A 24,277-nucleotide genomic window follows, 5' to 3' on the forward strand; every position below is an offset into this window, starting at 1 on the left:
TTCCAAAGCCCATGCAGGGTGCCTGCAGAAATGAGATGGCTTTATGGAATGAAAAGACAAATATAGCAAAGGTGTATATTCATAACAGATTGTTTCTTCTAATGATAACAGAGCCCTTACATGCACCAAAGCTAGGTTTGATTCCTTAAATTCCATTGTTATTGATGAAAGACTTTAATATTTTCCTCATCTCACACAGGTTTATTAATTCTTAAATCTAATATACATTATTTTGTTGTTTCTCAGCAGAAAATGCCTGCTCTGAGACCAATTAAATTAAAGTATGGGGTGTATTTCTCATTCTGGGAAACAAATAGAGCAAGATCTTTGTGAATACTTTTCCTTGTAGGAGTCTGTGTTTCAGTGATGGTCTACTTTCCTGAATGTTTCGATACTGCTTTGTAAGACATGGGGCTGTATTTACTTGCTTGTCTCTGGATATATACATAGCTTATTTAAAAAAAAAAAAAAATCTGTTTTTTTCTTTAAGAAGCAGAAAACTCTGAAAATTGAAAAACGGCTATTTCTTCTGCATTTGGAGTTTCCACCTTTCACTTTGAAAAAATCGAGAAAAATGAAGGAAAGAAAAGTATTTTTAAAATCAAATTTGAAATCCATGAACCCAATGGGTTTCCATAAGCATTATTTTTTTTCTTGATTTTCTATGAAAAGTTTACATTTTTGAAGTGTTTTTAGCAAAATTAACCATTTTGATCAATTGTTACAAATCAGCTATCATTAAAGAAATGAAATCTTGACAAAATAAGAACCCTTTTCCCCCCAGATCTTTTATTAAAATAGGGACATTATAGACATTCAAAACATTAATTACAAAATACTTTTCTATGTCCCTCAGCATTCTCAGAAACAGAAGTGCTATGCTATCATAAGAAAGTTCCCAACTTACTAGTGATGCTGCATTCAAGACTCATTGCAAATTGCACTGGGGAGTATATTCTGATAATATTTCCAGACCCATTCTGATGACTCAAGAGGTCTGGATAAGATTTGAAAAAGACAGGTGGTCTTCTAAATACTTCTTTTACTCATCTCATTATTACTTAAAAATCACTTTATATGGAGTAGATTGAATTGGCCAAATGTCCAGATACATTTCATTGATGCTGTTATGTCTATCGTTATTATTAACATTATTAATAATAAAAATAATAATAATAGGAAATACCAACAGTAACAAGAGCATCAACAAGACAATTATAAAAATATTGTGGCCAGGTCTGCTATCTGTTTCTGACTATCTTTCTGTCAGAAAACTTGGCTTAAAACAAAAACCTTGAGAAATTAAACTTAGATAAAATCATAATAGAAATAAGGTAAATTACATAGGACTGCAAAGGATAGAAAAGCAATACCTGCTTGCTAAATGATGTGGTAAAATTTTCATGAATTAAATTTTTACATAAAGTTTTTTTTTCTCATAGACTATATTCTTTGGAACAGAACTTCTAACCAACTGACTAAAAATTTAGGTTTTCTACTACCTTCTGTTGAAAGCAAATCATATTTTGCATGAACGCGTTGATTTTTGCAAAAATTCACTCCAGGAACAAAAAGAAATAGAACATTCTGAAAAAGTTAAATGTTTTGTTTAAAATAGGCCATCTTACACCTTCAGATTCTATTATTTTACAGTGCAGGGTATAAATCAAAGTTGGAATGGATTATTTTTGTCCTTTCAAAGGAAGGATTCAGTTTAGCCTTTTCTACTATTCGTTCAGCACTTCACTGAGGAACATTTTTTTTCTCAGTTGTTTTTGGGAATGGAAACATTCTAAATCATGGATTCATTATTAAATGAATGAGCAGATTTCCATCCAGCTCTAGTTTTGGACATGCAATACCGCTTATTGTACCAGCAATCGGACTAAATAATCTATATGGAGAAAATCCAACAACGTACCTGTAGGCATTTTGTCCAGTCAAGCTGAAAGAGTTGCTCATTTGGGGTTGGAAGGGCTTTTATATATACTTAAAGTTAGGCAACAACTGAAGTATATATTTTCTGCATTTACAGTAAAATCCAAGAAGATGGGTTCATAAATGCATATTTGATGGGTTGTCCATCTGTACTTTGCAATTGTGGAATAATTACTAAATTGGCCAAAAATACAAAAGTACAGCATTGTTCACACATTAAGGAAAACTATAAAATCAAGAGGCTTCTGAGGTAGAAAACAGCTGCGTTTGGCACACAATCAGCGATTCCCTGTGTACGATGCTTGCGAAGCTACATGAGATACCGAACGGAAGAGAATTATTCTGTGGCCTTGTCTTATGCAGATACAGGAACGGGGTGGTACCATGAAACAGATAAGCTGCCAATTAGCTGCCTGCTCGCTACCCTGAGCCAACATTTTGTCAAATTTTGATGAAATGCTGTCCTTTGTGCGAACTTTGCTCATTATAATGTCATTATAATACCAAACCACACCTCCACCCCGAAGGCTACCCACCTCCAAGGTGCGACCACTCCTTCTTGAGTCTGCGCCCTGAATTTCTTGTAAACTATGCCTTTAATTGTGGAGTGAGAGAATTTTACACCAATCATAATAAAAGTATGTATGACTGAAGTCACTCAAACTACACCTTGAAGATAACAAATAGTATAAAAATAGCCCGAAAGAGGGGGGATATCAGGGAAGATACCATCGCAAAGAACTCCATCACTGACTTCTGGGATCAGTCGACGGGCTGAGCCTCTCTTCCCCCCCATAGGGACGCCTCTGGGTAAGACTTAGATTATACCGAATGCTTTCTTGGGAAACTTAGAAATTGCTCTAGAGACTCTCTTTCCTACATTTATAGCCAGGCTGTATCGTTTATAACTTTGTTGCGCATTTTGTATCTGTAACAATACTTTAATTTGCACGTGATTTGCAGACAGTGTATTTATCACCGGCAATCCTAAGAACCTGTATATCTGTTGTTCAAATAAACTGCACTGTTTAAGTAGCTAGTCATTTCGGTTTCTCACTGAACGTGACCAAAGACTCGAGAGTGGCCGTGCTAGTTCAGGAGCATGACTAGACTGAAGGTGCAGTCCACTATTAGTGTATCCAAATTGTAATAGTTTAACACTTATTAAACACGATTGGACAGTGCTGATATTGGGCATCACTCAGAATTTAAACCTAGCTATACCTAGTCTCCCATCTCAGTGAGGAGTGTTAGAATGCAAGGGGGTTTATTTTCTGCCAAAATCACTTGGCCCCTTTCACACAACAGTAATCAACATCATACATTTGAGAAAGTACTGACATGTAATTTTCTTTTGTACTAGATTTGCTCTTTTTGATCTGTTCTCAAGAGTAACATCAAGGAACTTTCATAAAAACTAACACTTAGCAACATTCATTGCAAAGGATACATTCGTTGAAATTCTTTTCAGACAAAGGCTATCTCCAAATGGTGCAAGTTGTAAGGACAGACACCTTCAGTGGAGCAAGCCTTGTTGGTCTCCTTTGTTTAAGAAATATTCACTACTGAAGCTATTCAGTATCCTTGACAATTTCCAGCTAAGTGGACAAGTCCTGAATCAATATCAATCACACACAATTGGGTGTAAAATATGTGTGTACTTCTGAATTTTTTGGGGGGTTAAAACGTAGGTCCAGACTTAGAGTCTGTACTCAACAGTAATAGCAAAACAGTGCTTTGATTTGTTAAATTATCAGAATTGACCGAGACCACAGAGGAGAATCACATTACTTTTCTGAGTTTACTCATTCTAAGGAAATTTCTGCTGCTTGTAGCTATACAGACATAGGAGAGAAAAAAAGCATCTGCTGAATCTTTCTAATGCATCTCTGGTAAACAACAATGGTGCAACCATACAGGGGTATTCCCCCCACACTGTCAGCTCTTTGTAACTCAAAATCATTGCATGGACTAGCCATTCAATTATTGTCGTTTCTGTAGAAAGAGGAGAAGCTTTGCACTCTGTATGACATCCTAGTTCCTTCTCAAGCATCCTGTATTCATCCGAGATCATAAAAAAGGAGGAATGGAAGCTATTTTTGTCTTGACAACTCAGGTGCTTTACAATGTACTCTCCCAAAGACTTACAAGTCCTGTAGAAAGGATTATACTAACCTTTGCCTGCTGGCTATGAACCAGTCAAACTGACAGATCACCTGCAGACATGCTTGCAAATGTTCACTTCATTTCCAATGGCGAGAAATAAAGTTTATATACGTATAATGAGAAAATACATCATTACCATTCTCATTCTTAGATTCACACACACAGGCTAAACTGCAAAAAAAGATAAAAAATAAAGAGAGAAGTAGGTCTGATACTTGTCTCAAAATGAGAATGTGTTCAGATTAAAGAGAATAGCTGAAGTGCATCAACGGCGTAAAGAGTAGAGTAGTGTAGCGTAGCGTAGCGTAGCGTAGCGTAGAGTAGCGTAGAGTAGAGTAGAGTAGAGGGACAGCCAGGGTACATTTTCCTTTTCTTCAAGATTAGCTGCTGCAGGAACAGTTCCGCAACGGGATTAGTGTGAGAAGCAGCTGTGGTCTGTGAATAAAAGGATCTGCTTCAGGGGCTTTAATTGGCTGTTACAAGAGGCAGTTCTACTGTAAGAAGAGGGATAGTTTCCACAATGAATGAATTGTGGTCTGAGGATGTAACAATGAATTTTCCTCCATTTCAAAAAAAACCACGCACTAGAAATGTGCTATGAGGAAGGACTTTCCACACTGCCCTTAGAAAGGGAAAACTAGGCAGGAGGATCCTACAGGACCCACGGTCTCTCAGTCTTGTTGTTCTCATTACATGCCATGAAAGTAATGAAAAAGGCCATGACTGTCACTCTGAATCACCATCTGCAAAGTAATTGCATCTCCCAGATTTGATTCCAGGTGGGTGGACTGGAGTTCATGCAATTGATCAATCCCTGGGGGATGTTACAGGGAAGGAGTTCCTTCTCCATCCAAATGTGGATGGCAGGATCAGAACAAACATACAGTTTACCACGATGTTCTGTATTAATACTTGTAACTAATGAGCAAAATAAGCATATTCAAATGCTTCTGTAGATGCACACATAATATATGAGTGAGTTAGAGAATATAATTTATCATGAACTCACTGGTTTTTGCTGCTCATCTGGAATACTTGACAATCTGAAATAGTGATAAATGAAAATGCTCTGAATAATGCATGGTATGAGAACCAGGACTGATCCATCCTAATTCTCTTTTGCCAGTTAAAAACCTGATTTTAAATGATACGTTCTTCCCTCATTCTTTGAAGTAACTTCAATTATGTCCATTTGGACCAAGACTAAATTTAGTCCTTGAAATTCAATAAGCTCTATTGGCACAAGAAACTAACCCCCAGACTTCTGTGGATCTAGAGACATCAATTTCTCAATGATACAGCTAAATATGCAATTAAGAGCCTTAGGCTTAGATCAAAGTGTTTGACTGCAATTCACTCAACAGGACTAATCCCATTTACTTCATTTGTCTGAGGATCCTCCCTTGTTTTAAGGAAAGTCAAGCCTGACAGGGCAGATGCTGGACATTGTGCTGCAGTTCTGATGCCTGGGCTGCAACAGGATTAAATATCCTGAGTACGGGAGGAATGATGTTGGAGACAAGGTGGTCAGAGGCAGAAGACCATTTTCATAGGAGAGCACCAAAGGATGAATTCTGCAAAGCCACGTACATCTTCTAGACCTTTTCAGAAAGCAACTGAATGATGGTCCGTGGTGCTCCTTAACTCAGGGAAAAAATTAGCTCCTGTGTATTTCTACCCATCCTTTCTGCCCCAGTTTAGGGACCAGCTTCTCGGTCAGCATAGGCTGAAAAGGACCATTAGCACTGAAGCAGGACCCACCATGGGCAGCTGAGACCAGGGTCTCCAACTCTCTTCAGTAATTTCACTTCAGCTTCCTCTTTTCAGTTCACAGCAGGGTTCACCTTTTTATTTCTTGGCCTCTGATCAAAAACCATCTAATTACCAAAGCAGCATGGAGTTTGGATGATTGACAGATAACATCCCATGAGAGAACAAAAAGCTGCATTTTGAAAAGGTAAGACAATAAAGATATTTCAACAAGACGTCAAACAGCAGGCTTCCAACAGGGAGTGCTAAAAAACTCCCAGATCATCACACCAGAATGGGTCTTTGACAGCTGGCTTCATGAGAAGTGACATTTTCAGCTCAGAGTATTTGATCAGCTCAAATTCACTTGTTCAACATGTGAGGCACCTGAGTTCAGTTACTAGGGTTATCAAAATGAACAAACACATCTCTAGATCACCACAGGAGAGGGGGACACGAAGCATTTTGCACTGATTTTGTGTTCTTTTCCATCTTTTATCTCCCTTTCCTGGAGACATGGCACCAAGAAAAAGTCAGAACTGCACATAGTATTGCGACGCTTGCAATGCCAGCTTTGCTTTGCCTTTTAAAAGTACTTTCAGGATGTCAGCTGCTTGCAAGAGCACTGCAACCGTCCCAGGACTGCTTCAATCATGAGGAACTGACCTGGCCTACAGATGTCTGGTTCCTGACACGTAAAGAAAATGGGAAACTAGATTTCTACTTATTTTTTTCCTCTTGATCTCTAATTTCAGAGGTTCATTCCTTTTCTTTGATATGAGCAGTAGCTGTAGAGAAGTGGAGTCCAAGCCTGTGGCTCTTGCAGGCCACAGGACTAGAAGGTATCCGGGCTCCCACCACCTGCCCCTGCACATCTGATTTTTCTGGGAAGGTGTTCTGCCAACAGCTGCCCAAGGGGCACTGGCAGCCCCCTTTTCCACCTACCACTTTTTAATGAACATGACAGATTCACATTTTGTTAGTGCATTTACAGCTGCACAGGCTTTATGTTGGAGCCTGCTGAAGCATTTCCACTGACTCCATTGGTCACAAGATCTCCTCACAGACACCACTAAACCCTGATTCTTCTGAACTGCACGGGCGAGCTTCCGTGTGCTCTGGTATCCTTTTATTCCAACCCAGGTGTCTGCGTATCAGACTGACACCTTCACCTCCAGCCTTGCCCTCTCCACCTGCATCTTTGTTCTTCACCACAAGACACGCTGCTTTTAGCCTCGGTTGGCTGACCTGCCAAGCGGACAGCTTTCCCAGAGGCCAGGCACAACAACAGTGCGACATCAACTCCCAGGTCACGAAGGCAGCTCATCCCTGTCCCCAGCGGAATCAGTTCAGAGGACCACAGCACCACCATACCCTGTGCTTCCTTAGGAAAGGATCTGGCGTCTGGGAAGGAGGTGTCCTGCGAGACTCTCCCATGTGAACTGCCTTAGGGACCCCATGAGAAACTGCATGTCCCAGCAACCGGTGAGGCTGGTCTACAAATGTCAGTGCAACGCCAAGGGCATCAATAATGCCACACAGTTGAGATTTCAGGCTGCTTTCAGATGCTTGAATCCTTTTCTGACTGCACTTGAGGATGTTCCCATTCAGCACAATGACCCCAGGCAAGCCACCAAATACACGACGGTATTTGTAAGCAACGCTTACATAGCTTTTTTAATCAGCCGTCTCCTCTTGGTAGCTGTGAACTTTAACACACACTGCCTTCCTCAACTGTGGAGCAAATCTCAGTGCATTTGCTGTGGGACCATTCCTCCAGAAAGAACAACTCTAATTTAGAGAGGTTGGTTTCAGAAGCAATCACTCTGGTGAAAAAAAGAGAGTAAAGCATGATTTACGTACACTATAATAAAGATAAGACTTTCTCAAGCACACATGATTTTTAATACTATATGCAGGCTAATTGCTGTAATAGAAACATAAAATTGCTTCTCAGGCCCCAGAGAGCAGTTTAATCAAATGTGCTAAAATATAAAGAAAATATTTGTTACGAAAAAGACAAAGGTTATTATCAAGACATTAGTGCCACTGTTTATCATCAGGGATGATGAAGAGGTGTTTTGTGGCATATTTCTCTGCTGGCAGGAATGTCTCTGTGTTTGAATTCAATTGAGACATGAAAGTGCTATTCCTGAACATAATCAGGAATCGATTCTCTGTGACACCACCAAGCAATTACAGTACCATTAAGTTCCATTAAGGTGGAGACACTGCCAAATTTAGACTCAGCAATTAAAATACTAAATGAGAGTGTGTGATCCCCATACTCTCCTATCTTTTACATGTCAAAAGAAGACTTGTCAAACAAAATCAGAACTGAGAATTTTGACTGAAACTTGTACAAATCAGAAGTTCACAAACTTTACCCACATTTTGGCAAAGCTATAAGCCCTGAATGAAGTGAAAAAGTCACACTGATCTGCATCATCCTTCGCTTGATAAGAGTTCTGGAAGTCACCTATTAATTTATTTTCACATGAGCCGTAGTTGTTGTTTTTAAATCATACAGCTATGTTCTAATAAAAGATGTACCATTTAACTTCACTTTCATTTTTACGTGTTGAAGCTGTTCAAACAATGATTTTCCCTGAGGGGGGAAAAGCTCCCAAGTAATCAGTGATCAGTGTAATATAATTCAGTCTGGTAAATAGGATATCTATCAGGGAAAGTGCCTGAAAGCAATTTAGGAGAGATATAAAGTCACACAGGGCATTGTACGGTCAGAAGTTAATGGATAGGTCCTTAAACCCTACCAAATTATATCTGCAGAATATTTCTGTCTGATGGTGTCTTTTGCTAGACAGCCAGGTTTCTGCCCCACACAGACTGCATTCAGGTGCATACTTGCACATCATAATATAACTGGAGCCATATGAGTACTTCCATCCATGCCATGCTATTACAATGCATCAGCCCACTGGCTCCCAGTGCACTGAACTACCCTCTAAGAAGCTGTTTTGAACAGCACATGAAGGAAACAGCTTTATTATCTTCAGACCCCAAATGCAAGCAGTACAGGGTGTATGATTATCTTTTCCCAGAGCTCCACCTGGTTTTCACATTGAAAATAAAGCTCTTCCATGATTCCATCTCCCATGTGCAAAGGGAGCTGTTTTAAGTTCAAGCTGCCCACGCCAGTGCCCTTCATACCCTGGGATGGGAAAGGAGCTTGCCCTTGATCACCCTTTAGGGCTAGTTGTGTCCCAAATGAGACGGGGCAGAGTCCTTGCACCAGCCCATCAGGAGCGCCACCACGGGCGGTATCGAACAGCTGCTCTCGTCAAAGCCACTCGTCATTCTGGCGTCTGTGGCCTTTTCCCAGACAGGGCTGAAGTAGGCTCCCCGTGGGTTCACTGCACTTTAGAGTGGCACTGCAGGATGAAAAAAACCATTTTCTTTTGTGCTCCCTGTGCCTTCCCTGTTTCCTTTCTTTAAACTATTTTCTTGTAATTGTTTTACTCCATTTCTACTGCAACAAATATATATTTCTGGACTGTAGCTCTGGGAGAGATTCAGCCCAGCAGGTTAGTAGCAGCTAATATCTCTGGATACATCCCAAAGGAGGAAAAGGGGAGTTATGGCTACCCAGGGGTAGAGCCTGCATCCTTCCTGTTCACTTTTATTCGACTTCGAGAGAAGCCAAACTGCTTCCTGCAGTCTGCACCATGCAACCGTATGTCCTTGGTATATTTGCACATTTTTACTGGTTTCGGCACTACCAGGACCCAGGGGCAAGGGGAAGGGAAGAGAGCTGTGCTCACTTAAGAAAAATGCCCAGAACTTGTTATCTCTCGAGCATCTGGAAAGGCTCGCAGCATACCCGCGGGGTCCTGTTACTCTGAAACACCAGACTTTATCCAGCAGTTTGCTAAAGAGTGCAAAAATGCCTGACCTTCCACAATCCGTACAAATGCCCCTTCTACAGCAGGCAACTGAAAGGTGCTGATTTAGGCAATTTATAAGGATTAGGCCACAACGCTGCTTTTTCCCATGCTGCTGCTGTCTTGTGGATGTCACGGGCAGCAGCAGGGTTAATGGTGTCAGCATTAGGCACCAAGTGCATCTGGGTTAAAGCAGAAGATCCATTGGTTTTGTGACAACTGAGGATAGTAAGGATGATTTGAGGGATTGTCTGATTTTAAATAGGCAAATTCAGGCTTGTTGATGGTCCCTTCCTAGTGAAAGTGCCTTGCTCTTGAGGCAAATCACTAAAATCCTTTTTTCCTGTCAGTACATTGCTCTCATAAGTCTGTAGATGCTGGAAACAATACAGTTCCTTCCATTTTGTATTAAGAGTGACAACATTACCATGGACATGACCTGGTAAATGGTCTGTTCAGCTGATAATTTTCCTTCAAGCACTGGAAAAAAATTGGCACTAGAAAGTATCCTCAGATAGATCCTGAAATATTGTCTGTGCCACATTAAAAAAAAATGTATGTGACTCGTGCTAATGGAATTAAACTTAGACAAGACAAACACTCAAATTTTCCTTGAGTTGCAATTTCCTTCAAGAGCACTAGACTCCCTGAATGCCAGGGACCTTTCAAGATTAGATACAGTAAAGTTAAAAGAGGCTTTCCCATCTTAGCTGTGTCGCTTTTTTTCTTCACTGCACTTCAGGCTTGAAAGATTTAAAATAGACTGAAACAACCCCAAACCCCACGCTGAGGACAGCTATTTGTAATTCTGTCACTCCTCCCTCGTCTCTCCTCATCCTGACTGTCGTGCTAGCTTGACTCCTCGTTACGCAATTGCCATATCGCATCATCCCGAATTTACCAAACAGCTTGTGCTGCCAAACAGGTAGGTGGGATTTGCATATGTCATACTTGAAATAGAGAGGGGCTAACTACAAATGTATCCATATATTTGAAAGGTTCCTGCAAGTGTGTAATGATAAACAATTAGATTAAAATAAAAGGTATACAAGAATGTAATGTTACGGTTTAAGGCTTACAGAAATAAGCTTAAATACGCCAGGAGTAAAAAATTTTAATAAAATTTTAACTATAGCTAGCTTCAAAATAGGGATGTTAAATCTTAATTTCAAGCTTTGGCTCAACGTAGCATTTACCAGATGCTTTAATGCTGAAAACATTTTCTTAAACCATTCTTTACACGGACATAATCTGAGAATGTGGATTTAACCATATACTTAACAGCTTTACTGAGCTGGCAGCAGAATACTTTAATTGTGGAGAATCTTTATTTCCATAGTCAGTAGTGAGGAACAATCTGCTCAGCAAGCAATTTATGCAAATTGACTTTAATGAAGACTCTTGTCTGCTTTACTAAAAATATAGAAACTTCCGAATAATATTCTTTATATCTTGTAGCACTGACTGTTCCGCTTCCTGTAGTTTTTCAGTGTTTTTCATCAAAATGAAAATTAAAACATCTATTTATGAGACCTACTTTCCTATTTGAAAAGTTGATTTCTTATTTCTGAGTGCGATGCAAATGATTTTGGCAGAGAGAAATGAATAGAGTGTTTATATTCAATAACAGGTTGTGTGCATCTGGTTGTGTATGAGAGATAATTGAAACTCAGTAGAAATGAAGTTCTCAGCCTCCCATTCTAATCACATTCTCTCATTGAATTATGGGATGATTGCATATTTCACTTGGAGGAAGGGTAGTAAATACAGGAATTTGGGATCAGAGACGAGGAAAAAACATAATAAAAACTGTAAGAGATATCAGTAGTAGTTATATCATACGACGGGTTTTTTCCTCTTAATCTGTTGTGTACTAAAGGGCGTTTAAGAATTAAGTCAGTCTTACATTTAACTGAGCTCAGAGGTGTCAGGGCCTCTGAAATATTGTCTTTAACCTGGGTATAATCTTTCTTCTGCTGTATGGGTCAAAACATGAAGACCATGAGGAACCATAGAATCATTTAGGTTGGAAAAGATCCTAAAGATCATCGAGTTCAAATGTAAACCTTACACTGTCACAGAAACCAAGAAAACCTCTGTCCTAGAGAAAAGCAGATTGCAGGCAGAGAATGTGCAAGAAAACGGGCAGAACCCTGTGTCCCATGACTGACAATACCTGGAAAAAGTAGGACCTACATAAATCTTAAGGTCGTGGTATGAGTTAGGTAAAACAAAGAGTTTCCCATTTTAACTTTCTTTGATAACTCTTTCAGTCTTTTGAATATACTTCTTATATTATGTCTTAGAGCATCTTTTATTGACCATGGCTCCGAAAGAAAAGTGTCTTATGGGCATCAGACTTGTTTGTGCGTGCTAGCAGAGGAGCAGTTTTTGATCCCACATTGCTAGAAGGGCAGGTGGGGGCTCCCCACTTGGGAATAATACTCCGAATGAGATTGCAGCAGGGGTCAAAGATCCAGCCAGTGTTGTTGTTGTTGTGGCTGTGACCACAAACCAGAGGGAAAATTGTTGCTTCAACGTGATACATCACTGCGAATGGGTTAAAACATATTATTGTCCATTATTGCCTAGCAGCAGTCGACACTTTAAAATGTATCCCCCAAGCATCCCCAGGCTACGAGGCAGAGAGAGTGAGTGGGATTTCTCGCTGCTACAGGTTAGGTGTTTAATGTAATTTGTCATGCAAACTCTTTAGTCAAGACAGAAATGGGCACCTCGAGAGCCAGCTCCTCCTACCTGGACAATTAGCTTAGACACCTCACTTACAGATTGCTGAAGTTGGGGGAATTTTTATTGCCTCCTAAGAATGGCTTGATTTTTTGAGTGAAACTCCTCTCAGCAGCAGAGACTATAATTTACTGCAGCATCTCAGCATGGATATAGGTTTCCAGCTTTCGACCCTAATATTTAGAAACGTTGGCAAAGGCGACATTGAATGAAACGGTTCACACCACAAACATGAAACTTCAAAGTTTTTACGATGGCCTGGTGGGGTTCCTGCGGGTTGATGACGTGAACCAACACTAATCCTGGAAGGGATTAGGCAGAGGGCTGCCCGCATGGACAAGCCATACTCGTGGTCCTTTGCTGAGGACTCTTGCACACACATTGAAGGCTATTCAAAACCAGAAGTAGCAGTTTACTCCAGTTTTAGCTACAGTAGTTGGTGTAGCTGCTACTTACTTACTACAAAACTGGCTTATTCAAAACAGCAGTGCTTCATCCTGGATCGACATGACAAGGAGTTGTGACCCGGGCAGAGTCCTCCATATGAGGTAAAGATACGTGGTGGGAAGCACATGGCCGTTTTAAAATCATATGGGTCCTTACCAAACCAGGCAAAATATCAGACACCAGGGAGTCACAGCGCTCACTGTATTTGCGTCTCACGTTTGTTACTCTCACCTGAGGACTCAGAAAGCTCTGTGCTTTCCAGTAAGAGTGTAAACAACCAGCACCCACCAAGAAAGACTGGAATGACCTTTAATAAGTCATGGTTGTTTCGGCTACTAGTCACTATTTTGCCTGTTTTTTACCACCTTGTTAGGCAAGGAAAAAAAAAGCCCAAGAAGAAAAAGTGATATTATTCTCATATGAATCATCCTTCCCACTAAACTGTCTCCTTGACTGGCAGTTGAGTTTGTTAGTCATCCATTGTTTCAAAATTGTGGGTGGCAATTATCCAGCATTTCCTCTAGGTGTCAAGTCATACGGATAATTCCCCAGGGTGTTTCATTACACCCACTGGAACCACTGTGGTTTTGATGTACCCATCCTTTCCAAGCAGAGAGAGTATGTTTTTCCTTCCAGGCTGCAGCTGCAAAAGTTTTGCTACGTTTCCACAGATTTTACTCACGGGTGCTTGATACTTTCACAAGCCGTTACAGGCTCTGTCAAGTAGAAGTTGGCAACTTCATCAGTGGTGATAAACCGTGATGAAAAGAAAAGCCGTGTGTCTTGAATAGAAAGTGAGCTGCTCAGCTGCCCAGCCACAAATACATAAACAGAAGTTAAATAACAGAAAACTAAGGTGACAAATGCAATTTCATCATTTTGGTTCATGGAAGTGGCTGCTTTGATTTTAGCCTCAGCGGTCTCACAGGCACAGCTGGTTCAGCCTCTTCAGCTCCGCAGAGAAAGATGAGAATGGCTGGGTCTCAGGAGGGAGGGGGACGGATTTGGGAAGGGCATTTGGAAGGGAAATGCAGCCCAAGTGGGTAGCCAGCGATGGAGCAACACAGCAGCCACCCTTCCTGGGAGACAGGGAAGGCTCTCCATTGGGGGGTCAAGGGCAGAGCCCCACACTGGGGTCCTGTGCAACCCTGTGGGGTGCATTTTGGTCTGCATTGATTGTGTATGGGACTTGCTGAGATTAGCATTGTGTGTTAGGGACAAAAATCAGGCATGATAAATGCCCCTGTCAGAGGTGGCCTGATTTCACATAATTTCAAGTCCCTGTTGTTGGAGACCCCAGTTCTCCTGGGTTTGGAAGTGCTTTCCCCTGCTGCCTTCCCCCCCCCAACCCCCCCAGACTGTGGATTCTCTGAACTCCGAGGGGCTATCATCAAGCTCTAACCAAAGGTTGCCTTCCTGAATTATTTTGCCTGTCTGACCAAATCTCACTGGAATAGTTAGGTAGTCCATACCATTTAAAATCATCGTATTTTCTACCTCTGTAAAGACATCTTAAAAACATGAGCCCTAGTATATGTATATAATTGCCACAAAGAACCAATAAGTAAACAACCAAGCTGTCTGCAGATCACCTTAAGCCCTTCAGATCCCACGGGAGCCGTTCTCCCACGGTGTTTGGTGGGGTTGGAGTCACTTTTTCATTATTTTAATGGAAATCTTCAACAAAGTAATCACTTTTAATTTCTCTGTCTCGCATATCAGGTATGTATCTGTGGGGTTCTGACATTTTTTATCTGTAGAAATAAGGAATTTCAGTAAGTTAATTATGTCTACTATGCATGTTAAAATCTGTAATGATATTGGGCAATCGGATGGCCAGTGTTTTTGTTGTTTACTCCAGGATATTTTTTATTCCAATTGAGTCAATCTGGGTTTTAGGACAAGCACTCAAAGAAGCACAAAGTGAAAGGCTGACATGCAGTATTATGTCAGGCTGACTACTTGAGGGGCAGTACCAAATTACCAGTATACACTGAATGAGAGCCAGGATGAATGTCATCAGAAGATAGCTGGATGTATCTGTTAGACAAAGCTTAGTGTGGTTTAGATGCAACAAATTGTGTTGTAACTATATGGTCATTATTTTTATTTTTGTCCTCATTTCCTCTTCTTTGCAAAGAAGTTGCTACTAATACAACTCAGTATAATACTTCTAACTACAGTGTAGTTCCATTGAATGGGAAGCCTCTAAACTTGTGGTCATTTTCAGAATAAATCCATTAGCTAAGGAAAGTAAAAGAAGGAACAAAAAATGCCAGGTATTTTGATGAGTCATCTTCTGTCTGATTCAAATGACATTTTGGCCATCGAACTGAAAGTCACATTTCAATAGCTATTATTATTTGATGTTCTTCTTATTGTCACCAGGCACCATCAAGAAGAGCTTGGCTTCATCTTCCTTGCACCGTCTTATCAGGTATTTATACACATTGATAAGATGCCCTCGAGCCTATTTTTCTGCAGGCTGAGCAGCCCCAGCTCTCTCAGCCTTTCCTCATATGACAGGTGCACCAGTCCCTTAATCATCTCCATGGCCCTTTGCTGGGACTCTCCAGCATTCCCATGTCTCTGTTGTACTGAGGAGCCAAGAACTGGGTCCAGCACTCCAGATGTGTCTCACCAGTGCCAAGTAAATTGGAAGGATCACCTCCCTTGACCAGCTGACAATGCCCTACCTAACGTAGGTGAGGATGCCATTGGGTTTCTTTGCTGCAAGGGACCATTTTTTGGGTCATGGACAGCTAGGAAGGTATTCACCTACCAAAAAAAAACCAAAACAAAAAGCAAAACCAAAGAACAGTGTTTGCCCGGAATGATGGGTCTTGGGGAACCTTTGCAGGCTTCCAGAGAAGGAAGCCAAGGAAACGTGGCATATGGTAGTAAATGTTTTATTGTGTGATCTACACACCACTGCTTGGAAAGGATTTTGACCACTGTATATATACTGTATATATATATACAGTGTGTATATATATATAAAAATATATTAAATATATATAATATATAATTGTAATTCTAGAATAGTTGTAACTCTAGAAGAAAGACGATTTTGTTACTAGGGAAGAGTTGAATCATGGTGGGAAATCTGTTTGAACAATCTCTTCCCAAAAATATAGAACTACCTATATTTTAGCAGCTGCTATCTTAGGCAAAAAATATATTCCACTGTTAGTGGAATAGGCACCGTTAGTCTAGGCAAAAGAGATCCATGAAACCTCCCATTGTTTACATTTGAATAACAAACAGGATAATAATACTCTAAGACGACTCTTAGGTTGAAATTTTCCATTAAAAGTAAGGAAACCAAATATAATTAGTGCATTAAAAAAGACTTTAGTCTTTTAATGTGAAACAACAATTAAGATATTTGACTTTTTTGATTTGTCTGTGTCTCCACAGTAGTTTTTCACTAGTTAGTTTGTTTTTTTCTGAAAATGTCCTAATCCATCTTTGACTCGTTTCATCAAAACACTTATTAAAATTGGTCCAAGTAAATGCTATTGGAGAATGTGAATAGCTGTAAAACTTGTGTTGTAGAGAGAGTAAAAGTAGAACAGTTGGCAAATCATTCTTTTTTCTTTCCCTCTCTTTTTCTGAATATTTGTTTTTAGAGGAAAAACTGCCCTTTGTCTGGAAATGTTAAAGAAGAAAAGCAACTTTTCCAGTTCATATGTATTGTGCACACTGAAAAATTATTAGACTATTGGACATGTGTCTTAAGGGGTTTTGCTAGTGAGAAACGGTGAACTATTTCATTAAGAGCTGAAATTATGTCCTCACTCAGACATCATTAGTCTCTAAAAATGATGTTTATTTACCTAATTTTCATTCAGCTTAAGGACAGCAGAGGTAGCATTACACAGACAAAAGCTGGGATACTTTTTTCAGTCATGTAATGTCTACCTTCAAATTGGGGAACCTTTGGCCTTGGGTGCTTCTGACAAGATCGATTTTTCATAACTGCCCAACTAAAAGGAACTGTAGGCAGAGAAAGTATTAAGCATGTCCATTCTTACTTGTCTTCTCTGTGGCATTTGACTAGCATTGCATCATTAAAACATAATGTTTTTTTCTGTGCTTTTTGCAGTGTTGTTTTCTTTTTTTCCTGTTTTTCTTTTTTTTTCCTTTTTTTCCCCCTCTGAAGATTTTAGTCATATAGATGTGGACTGTTAAGAGTTTAAAAGCAATATTCAGCACTAGACACTTCAGAAGGTGCTTTAAGGCATCAAAATAAATTATTTTTAATGTATATATATATTTGAAAAAAGTGTATTTAACACATGCACTATCCAGATCTGAACTTAAATACCGAACATCACAAAAATAATGTCTGTTGAAAATAGTCTTCAAAAATAAGTTGCCAGTTAAAATATTTGAAATAGTCAAAATGTCTTTAGATTATGCAAATGAAGACATTTAACCAAGAAGTGGGCACGGGAAACCTGAAGAGTAAATTCTTACATTGGATGAAGCTGGTGGTGGAGAAGCATAGCTATTTGGGAGTCCAGGAGTTTACACTTAATATTATTAAGGTACGAGAAAAAAATATCTTAACCAAGTCAATAGCTGTTTCTTAGTGCCCTATTGCTACGGAATGTTTGTAATTTCATTCATGTTAGTGGATATTATGCACAGTGACTGGGGCAAGCTTAAGTCTTAATAGTCTCTTCATAATACATATTATTCATATCACCGTAGTATGTTGAAATCACAATTTAAGACCTCCTGTGCATAACAGCTGAAGAAAACATCAATGAGCAAAACATAGACATGAGACAAACGCAGCTACTACCACTACAAGAAACAAGTGGGCAGTTCTAACAACCATGGCAGACACTAATATCACTGCACAGGAAATCCTGGTGGTGTCTATTCTTCGTGACTATGAAAAATTCCGAATCCAAGAAGACCTCCACAGAAGACAAGGAAGCGACTCTGCAGTTATTCAGAAGAGCTTCTCCCAAACACAAGCTGCAACAGAGAAGAAAACACAAAAATGACTGAAAATGTACTAAACATAAGATAAAGGCCTACTTAGGAGAGAACTGGACATGCACAATTATAGTGGCCATACAATCCCTAAATACAGTAATGTGTTGACAGAGTAGTTTGGAAACCACATGAGAGAACATGCTGCGAAGTAATGGAAGTGAAACAGCAACATGGATTTATACCAGCAAAGAACCTGGCTCATGTTTTTTCTTTTTCAAATAGCATTTAACATTAGTTTGCATGTTGATGTCAGACCCATTCACAAAGATGTAATTAGACATTTTGAGAACAAGCATTCCTCTGACAGAAGAGTTAATGAAAGTTGATTTTCAATTATAAAATGGGCTTCAAGGGACACAAATATCTACTATTTTGTAAACATGGGAAAATAAACTATTTGTTTTATGGATTTCATGTTGCACCTGTGATGCTCATTACGTCACTGAAACTAGCTAATGAATAAGTTTAGGCATAGCAATCAATGCAGGAAAGTGAAAGACCTGCTATCAGAATGCTCTTTAGCAGCCTGTCCGGCAAAACATGAGATAAATCATACATCTCTTATTGCAATTTAACACCAGAAGTTAGAGGAATGACAATAAGCAAATGTAGAAATTGTATGGGCTCTGTCCGGCTTCCTTGTTCTTGCCATCAGGATGCTGTTCCCTGTCTCCAGCTGAGCAGTGTGTCCCTGCTGAGGCATCTCTCAAGGATAACACCAGGCAGGTCACAAGGAGGACAGGGATGTGGGGAAAGTGCCTACCTGCAGCAGCGTGGCTCTGCTAGGTGTGAAAGGGTGGCAGGGTTTGCCTACTTTCCACGGCATCACCCACTACAAATGAGATCAGATGAACCTGCTGTCAGTGTTGCAGCAGGGTCCATCCTGCTCTCAGGGTATGGGAACAGAGGGGTCTGGAAGATCCTTTATAAGGCAGCAGTCGGATATTCGTTGAAATCCGAATAATCTTCTTCCAAATATCCTTGCTTACCCACATCAGACGTGCTACCTCGTGCGCCTACATGTATCAGCATGTGCAACCCCAACAAAGACCTCAGGGCGCAAGTCTTCTCATAAGCTGGTTAGCTGTTAGCTCTTTGGTTTAGTGCCTTTGCAACGCTGAACTTTTTAGCCCATGTATACATATTGCTGGTATTATCAAGCAATATTTAACTTGGAAAAAAATGCAAACATGGGAAAGTAAAGCCCTGCAAGTAAAGCCCTCTATTTATTTAAGAGGCTTTCAGTTTTTAGGTGACTGAATTATGGGAAGAACCCTTTTACCAGCTCTAGATAGCCGGCGCATAGAGTATGAGAGATGTTAACTTGCTTCCTTCGAGTGTGATGCAAGTTTTGGATATGCGTAAAGGACTGATCCGAGTAATCTTGGTTGCAAGAATGAGAAACTTTCATGTAATTAAATAAGAATTAGGAATTGCCTGGAATATGCATATGTAGAGGTGAACACATAAAATACATTGGGGGGTGGGGGCTTTCTTTACAACCGACCCTGTGCTCATGACGAATTCCAAGCTCGGTAGGTACCCTGTTCACCAAGCTGAAGGAATATGTTTGTGAGCATGGAGATAAAAAGCAAACTGCTAGAAAATCTACTTCCCCTATGTTGTTGCTTGTGCCTGCTTAGGAGAGAGCAGTTTTGATATGAGTGATAAAGCAAGTTGTGCCTGACGGCATGCTGAAGGGAAACCATGATCTTTCAAAAGTGGCTGGTGAGTGACTGGTCAGAAATGAACGTAGAAAAACTTTAATTGGACCCTGTGTAATCTGACAGCCAATAACACTGAGAATGTAATCAAAATAATAGTGGTATAACCACAGATGCCGTGAACTATCCTGTATATCAACTAAAAATTGAGAAGCATTTTCTTTGATGGTCCTGGCACGGTGAGCAGTAAGAATATCCCTTGGCAGATGCAATAAGTCTAGTCTGAAACCTAGTGCTGCGAGGCAGTGGATTATTCAGAAACTGAGGCTTAAAGAAGATAAGCTCTTTCTTTTGTTTAGCAGCTAAGGCTATTGTATCGGGAAGCGAAGTGTGGCGGGCTGTCTGAATCACTGGTTCCTTGAAGTTCTGTTACCTCAGTAGGCACCTAAATCCATCATGGCACAGTGGAAATGACCCTCTGACAGTGGTCCCACACTGGAGATGAGGCTGCACCCCGAGGGCAGGGGCTGCAACGGGTGGTCCTGCCTCCACGAGCACTGGCAGAGCTGCTTCTGCCGGCTGGGAGCCATCGCAGCCACCACCGAGCAAAGGAACATCTCTTCTGGCCTGGGGAGAGAGACAGGTATTTTCCCAAAGCAGTTCATCCCACTTTGGATGGGATGACTTACTCTTCCTCCTCTACCGTTCATTCAGGCAGCCCAGATCAAAATACTAGTTGCAGCCAACACTAAGGATGTTTTGTGCAAACATAGTGGAAATAACTCATGCGGATATTGGAAAAATTAAAGATGATCGAATCTCAAAATAGCAAAAATAAATAGGAAAGACATGTTCAAGTGCATTTTCTGAGCAGCCATTCTGTACTGCTGCTTTAATCTATTCATTCAAGAGTGGCTTTGAGTGGAATACAAAATGCAGAACAGTATCTCCCAAAAAAAGCCAATATTCTTTAGTGAGTTTGGAAAAGCTGTGTCCATGTGAGAGAGACTGCAAGTCACGAAGCGGTTCTGATCGGCTTATTTGTAAGCCCATACTGGCATCATCACATTTCCTGCTCAAGGAGCAGAAAAAAACTTTCCCGAACAATCCTCATGAGTTGTGAATTATGGATGTATCCCTGTCAACCCTTGAGTTTCTGACTGAAAGTTAAATAAAGCAGAAGAAAATACTTTTTTTCTCTTTTCTTTAGTATTTTGATTCTCTGCACAGATCCTTCTATCTATTATTTTTGCATGGCTTTTATATTTTCCTATGCAGTCGCCCTTAACCCCATGCAGACATACAGCCTCGGGCCTTTTCTGTACTTCCACTGTGTTTTTAATACTTTAAATAATGTGTGTACATTCCTCCTAGATATTGATCCTTCTTCTTTTCTGAGTAGTCAAATGTGCTTATGCATCACAAATTTCGATGTTCACACTGCTTTTTACATACAAATAGGTATTTTCATTAGGAAGAACAACTTGCTGTATCTATTTCGGGCACCTCGCATACCTGCATCGCCTTTCATCAAGGATCAGTCACTGGACCCAGCTGCTTCAAATCCTATTAGCCAGCCTTTCAGAGGTACTTCAGCAACGGGATCTAGGCTTTCAGAGCTCCCCAGTATGAAGCACCTCCTTGTAAAAATAACCAGCGCTGGCTGGTGAGGGACTTCAGTCAAAACTTGGCTGTTTCACAGAGCAACCTGAGATGGAGATGCGAGATGGCAGCCGTGGGATGGGGCTGGACGTGCAGCAGTGGGTACATCAAGGTCAACCTCTCTCACATCAGCTGTAGCTGGGACCCATGCTGTCTCTGTCCTCAGCCTGGAAGCATCACCAGCTCTTACAGCTGAGGCCAGCTGGTGGAAAGTTGATGTTTAGACACACAGTTCCCTAAGCACTGGGAGTCAGAAGGGCTGTCCGTGCTGTTTCACCTGTCTAATCCCATGCCATAACTACTTTCCTCTCCTTGCAGCAGCCAGAGCTCCAGAATCACTGAGGTGGGGGGACTTGTCTCCTTACAGCAATCATATTTCCATCTCTCAGAAGCTCTTACAACAGTTGGCAATGATTTCCAGCTTTCCTGGAAGCCTCTATTTTGCACTAACATTTACAAATCTGAATCACAAATATTGTCCTTTTGTGCCTGCCTGCCTATCGTGGTTGAGACACAATATTGAGAACATCAAAGCCATGCAAAATTTATCCCTTCCAGGTTACTCTTTATCGTATTAAAAAACTTTTCCAGGTATGAGTCAGCTGGGACTTGCTGATGTGCTGGGCAGAAGCTCATTTGAAAGTGCACTAGTGATGCACTAGGGCTCAGCAAACTCAGTGAAGGTCCCCTCCATCCCTCAGCTCCACCCTGATTTCAGGGCAGCACAATAATCACTGCTGGACACTCAGACTGGCGTGTGTGCCCCAGTACCTCCTACCGTCATGCTGGAGCAAGACCTTGGCACTTGGAACGTGGCCATGCTGGTAACATTCCCAGGAGATGGTCACCTCCAGTGCCGCACAGTTGTCAGTCCCTCGCCCGTCCTTCCAGGCAAGTTTTTTGGACAATTTTGGTGCCAGAGCAGTCCTGGGACTGTTCCCTGCAGGCAGGTTGCATGTGGCACCTTATTTCAGAAGTGACCAATTTAACAGCTGTGACTTTCACGTGACAGACATGGCCAGGAGGTGCTGCCTGTCCTTGGAAAGCACCTTAATTCCCTTGGGAAATGCAGGCACAGGAGGTGGAGGGAAGCCGGGCGCACCTGAGACTGCTGCCTGATCTGCAGCATGCCACAGGGTGGGTACAATCTGCCCAGGTTTTACCTTCCAAAATGGATACAGGGATGCTGGAAAACATGAGAAGCCCTGGCTGAGTCTGGGCTTCCCTCAGCAGAGCTGGGCGCAGAGCGTGGGAGTGCTGGGGAGAGCAAAAATGTGACCCCAGTTGACCAAAAGCCCCTCTTTCCCTCTAAGACTCACTTACGTCCGGGTGTACAGGGATGGTGGCATTAGCCACAGGGAAGATCATGGGTCCACGTGAGTTTGCTCGCTCACTGTACACCTGTGATGCCACAGCAGCATCAGGACTTGCCAAAGCAAGTTATTATTTGGTCATCCCAATTTTTTTCATTTTTAATGAAGCAGCGGTTTTCTAAAAGTAAAATTCCTCTGCAGAATTGTGTCTTTGTGATTCCATGCACTGGTATGGGCTTTAAGAGCATCCTCTTTCAATAATGTCATGTTCTTAAATGCTGGCGATTTCCCTAGAAAATTATCCACGGATTCCTCAATTTTAATCATCTTAGGGGTAAGAGCGTCTAATGTGCTGACACTCATTCCAGTTGGCCTGGGTGCTGTTTTCAAAGAGACGAGGCTGCGCTAGTCCTTCAAGCATCTCTGCTTGCTGTGACACGGCCCTCAGCAGCAGCCCTGCCCTCTGGCTCCGTGCAAGGCTGCTGCTCTGCGTGCGTGCTAAGGAGGCAGCCTGCCTCCAGCCCTAGCTGCTGTTTAATTAAACAGCAAGGCTCTAAGTATTAATAATAAACTAACTCCAGGGCAGGCAGACTCGGAAGCATCTGCCAGAAACTTTTTCCCTCCATCTCTTCTAGCAATTCATACCTTCCCTGCTATTTTACTATGCTATCTGGCATCCCAAAGCAGGAGCACACTTCCCCCGCTTTCCTCCTGTGTCCCCCAGACAGATCCGGCTACTGAGGTTTTGTCTGCCTTCCACTGCAGAGTGGCAGGGGACCATTCCTTCCTCATGCCACTGCCTCCAGCCGGGCTCTTACCGGAGCTGTCGTTCTGCACAGCAACAGGTTACCACCACCTCACATCTCCACCTGATTGATTACATGCAGTGACTTGTCCTCAGGCCCCAGCAATGCCCCCCCCATACACACAGAAATGCTTTCAGCTATCGTACACCTGCCTTCAGCAATACTTTCTGTATTCTTCACCAGGCAGCACTGAACGCATGCGGGTAGAAACCTCTGCTAGAGTTCTGCATGCGTTTGGCATGGAACTAAGTCACCCTTGTCACCAGTGGCAGGCTGAGGACTAGACACCAGGTCTCCAGATTCCCAGTGCCAAAGGGCTCATACAGAAACCTGTCTCCTGTAGTGCTCGTCTTGGCAGTGATGGTAAGGGGGGAGAGGAGGAGAATTTTTCTTGTGATAATGTCCTCTGTAGGGCTAGGCTGACAACATCACAGCAGTTGGACAAATTCCTGGTAGAAAGAGGCTAGAGTCCAAACACGCGGAGAAGGAGAGGAAGAAAAGGACAAGTAACTCACGCAGATTCACCCAACAGGCCATGGAAAATACTAGCAATTAATTTTCAGCAGTATGTGTTCTCAGTCCTGCAGCCTTCTGAGATGATTTTGAAGAAGAAAAAAAAACAACCCACTTTTTGGCTTTCAAATAATAGTAACAAACAGCCTGAAAGAATTAAGTTCACTGTTGCTGTACAACCATGACAACTCATTTGGGGAGGGGGTGCATGCATTATGCATTAGGTGTGAGCCACCCCGACAATCCGCAGGGCTCTTCTGGAGGCAGCTTTGCCCGGTCTGTGTCCACCAGCTGCTGAAACTCAGGCCAGCTGTCAGGCTGCCCACCCTGCTCGCCCACTCTGCCTGTGCCAGGCC

This window comes from Rissa tridactyla, chromosome 2 (genome assembly GCF_028500815.1).
Source record: "Rissa tridactyla isolate bRisTri1 chromosome 2, bRisTri1.patW.cur.20221130, whole genome shotgun sequence".
Taxonomy (NCBI): Eukaryota; Metazoa; Chordata; class Aves; order Charadriiformes; family Laridae; genus Rissa; species Rissa tridactyla.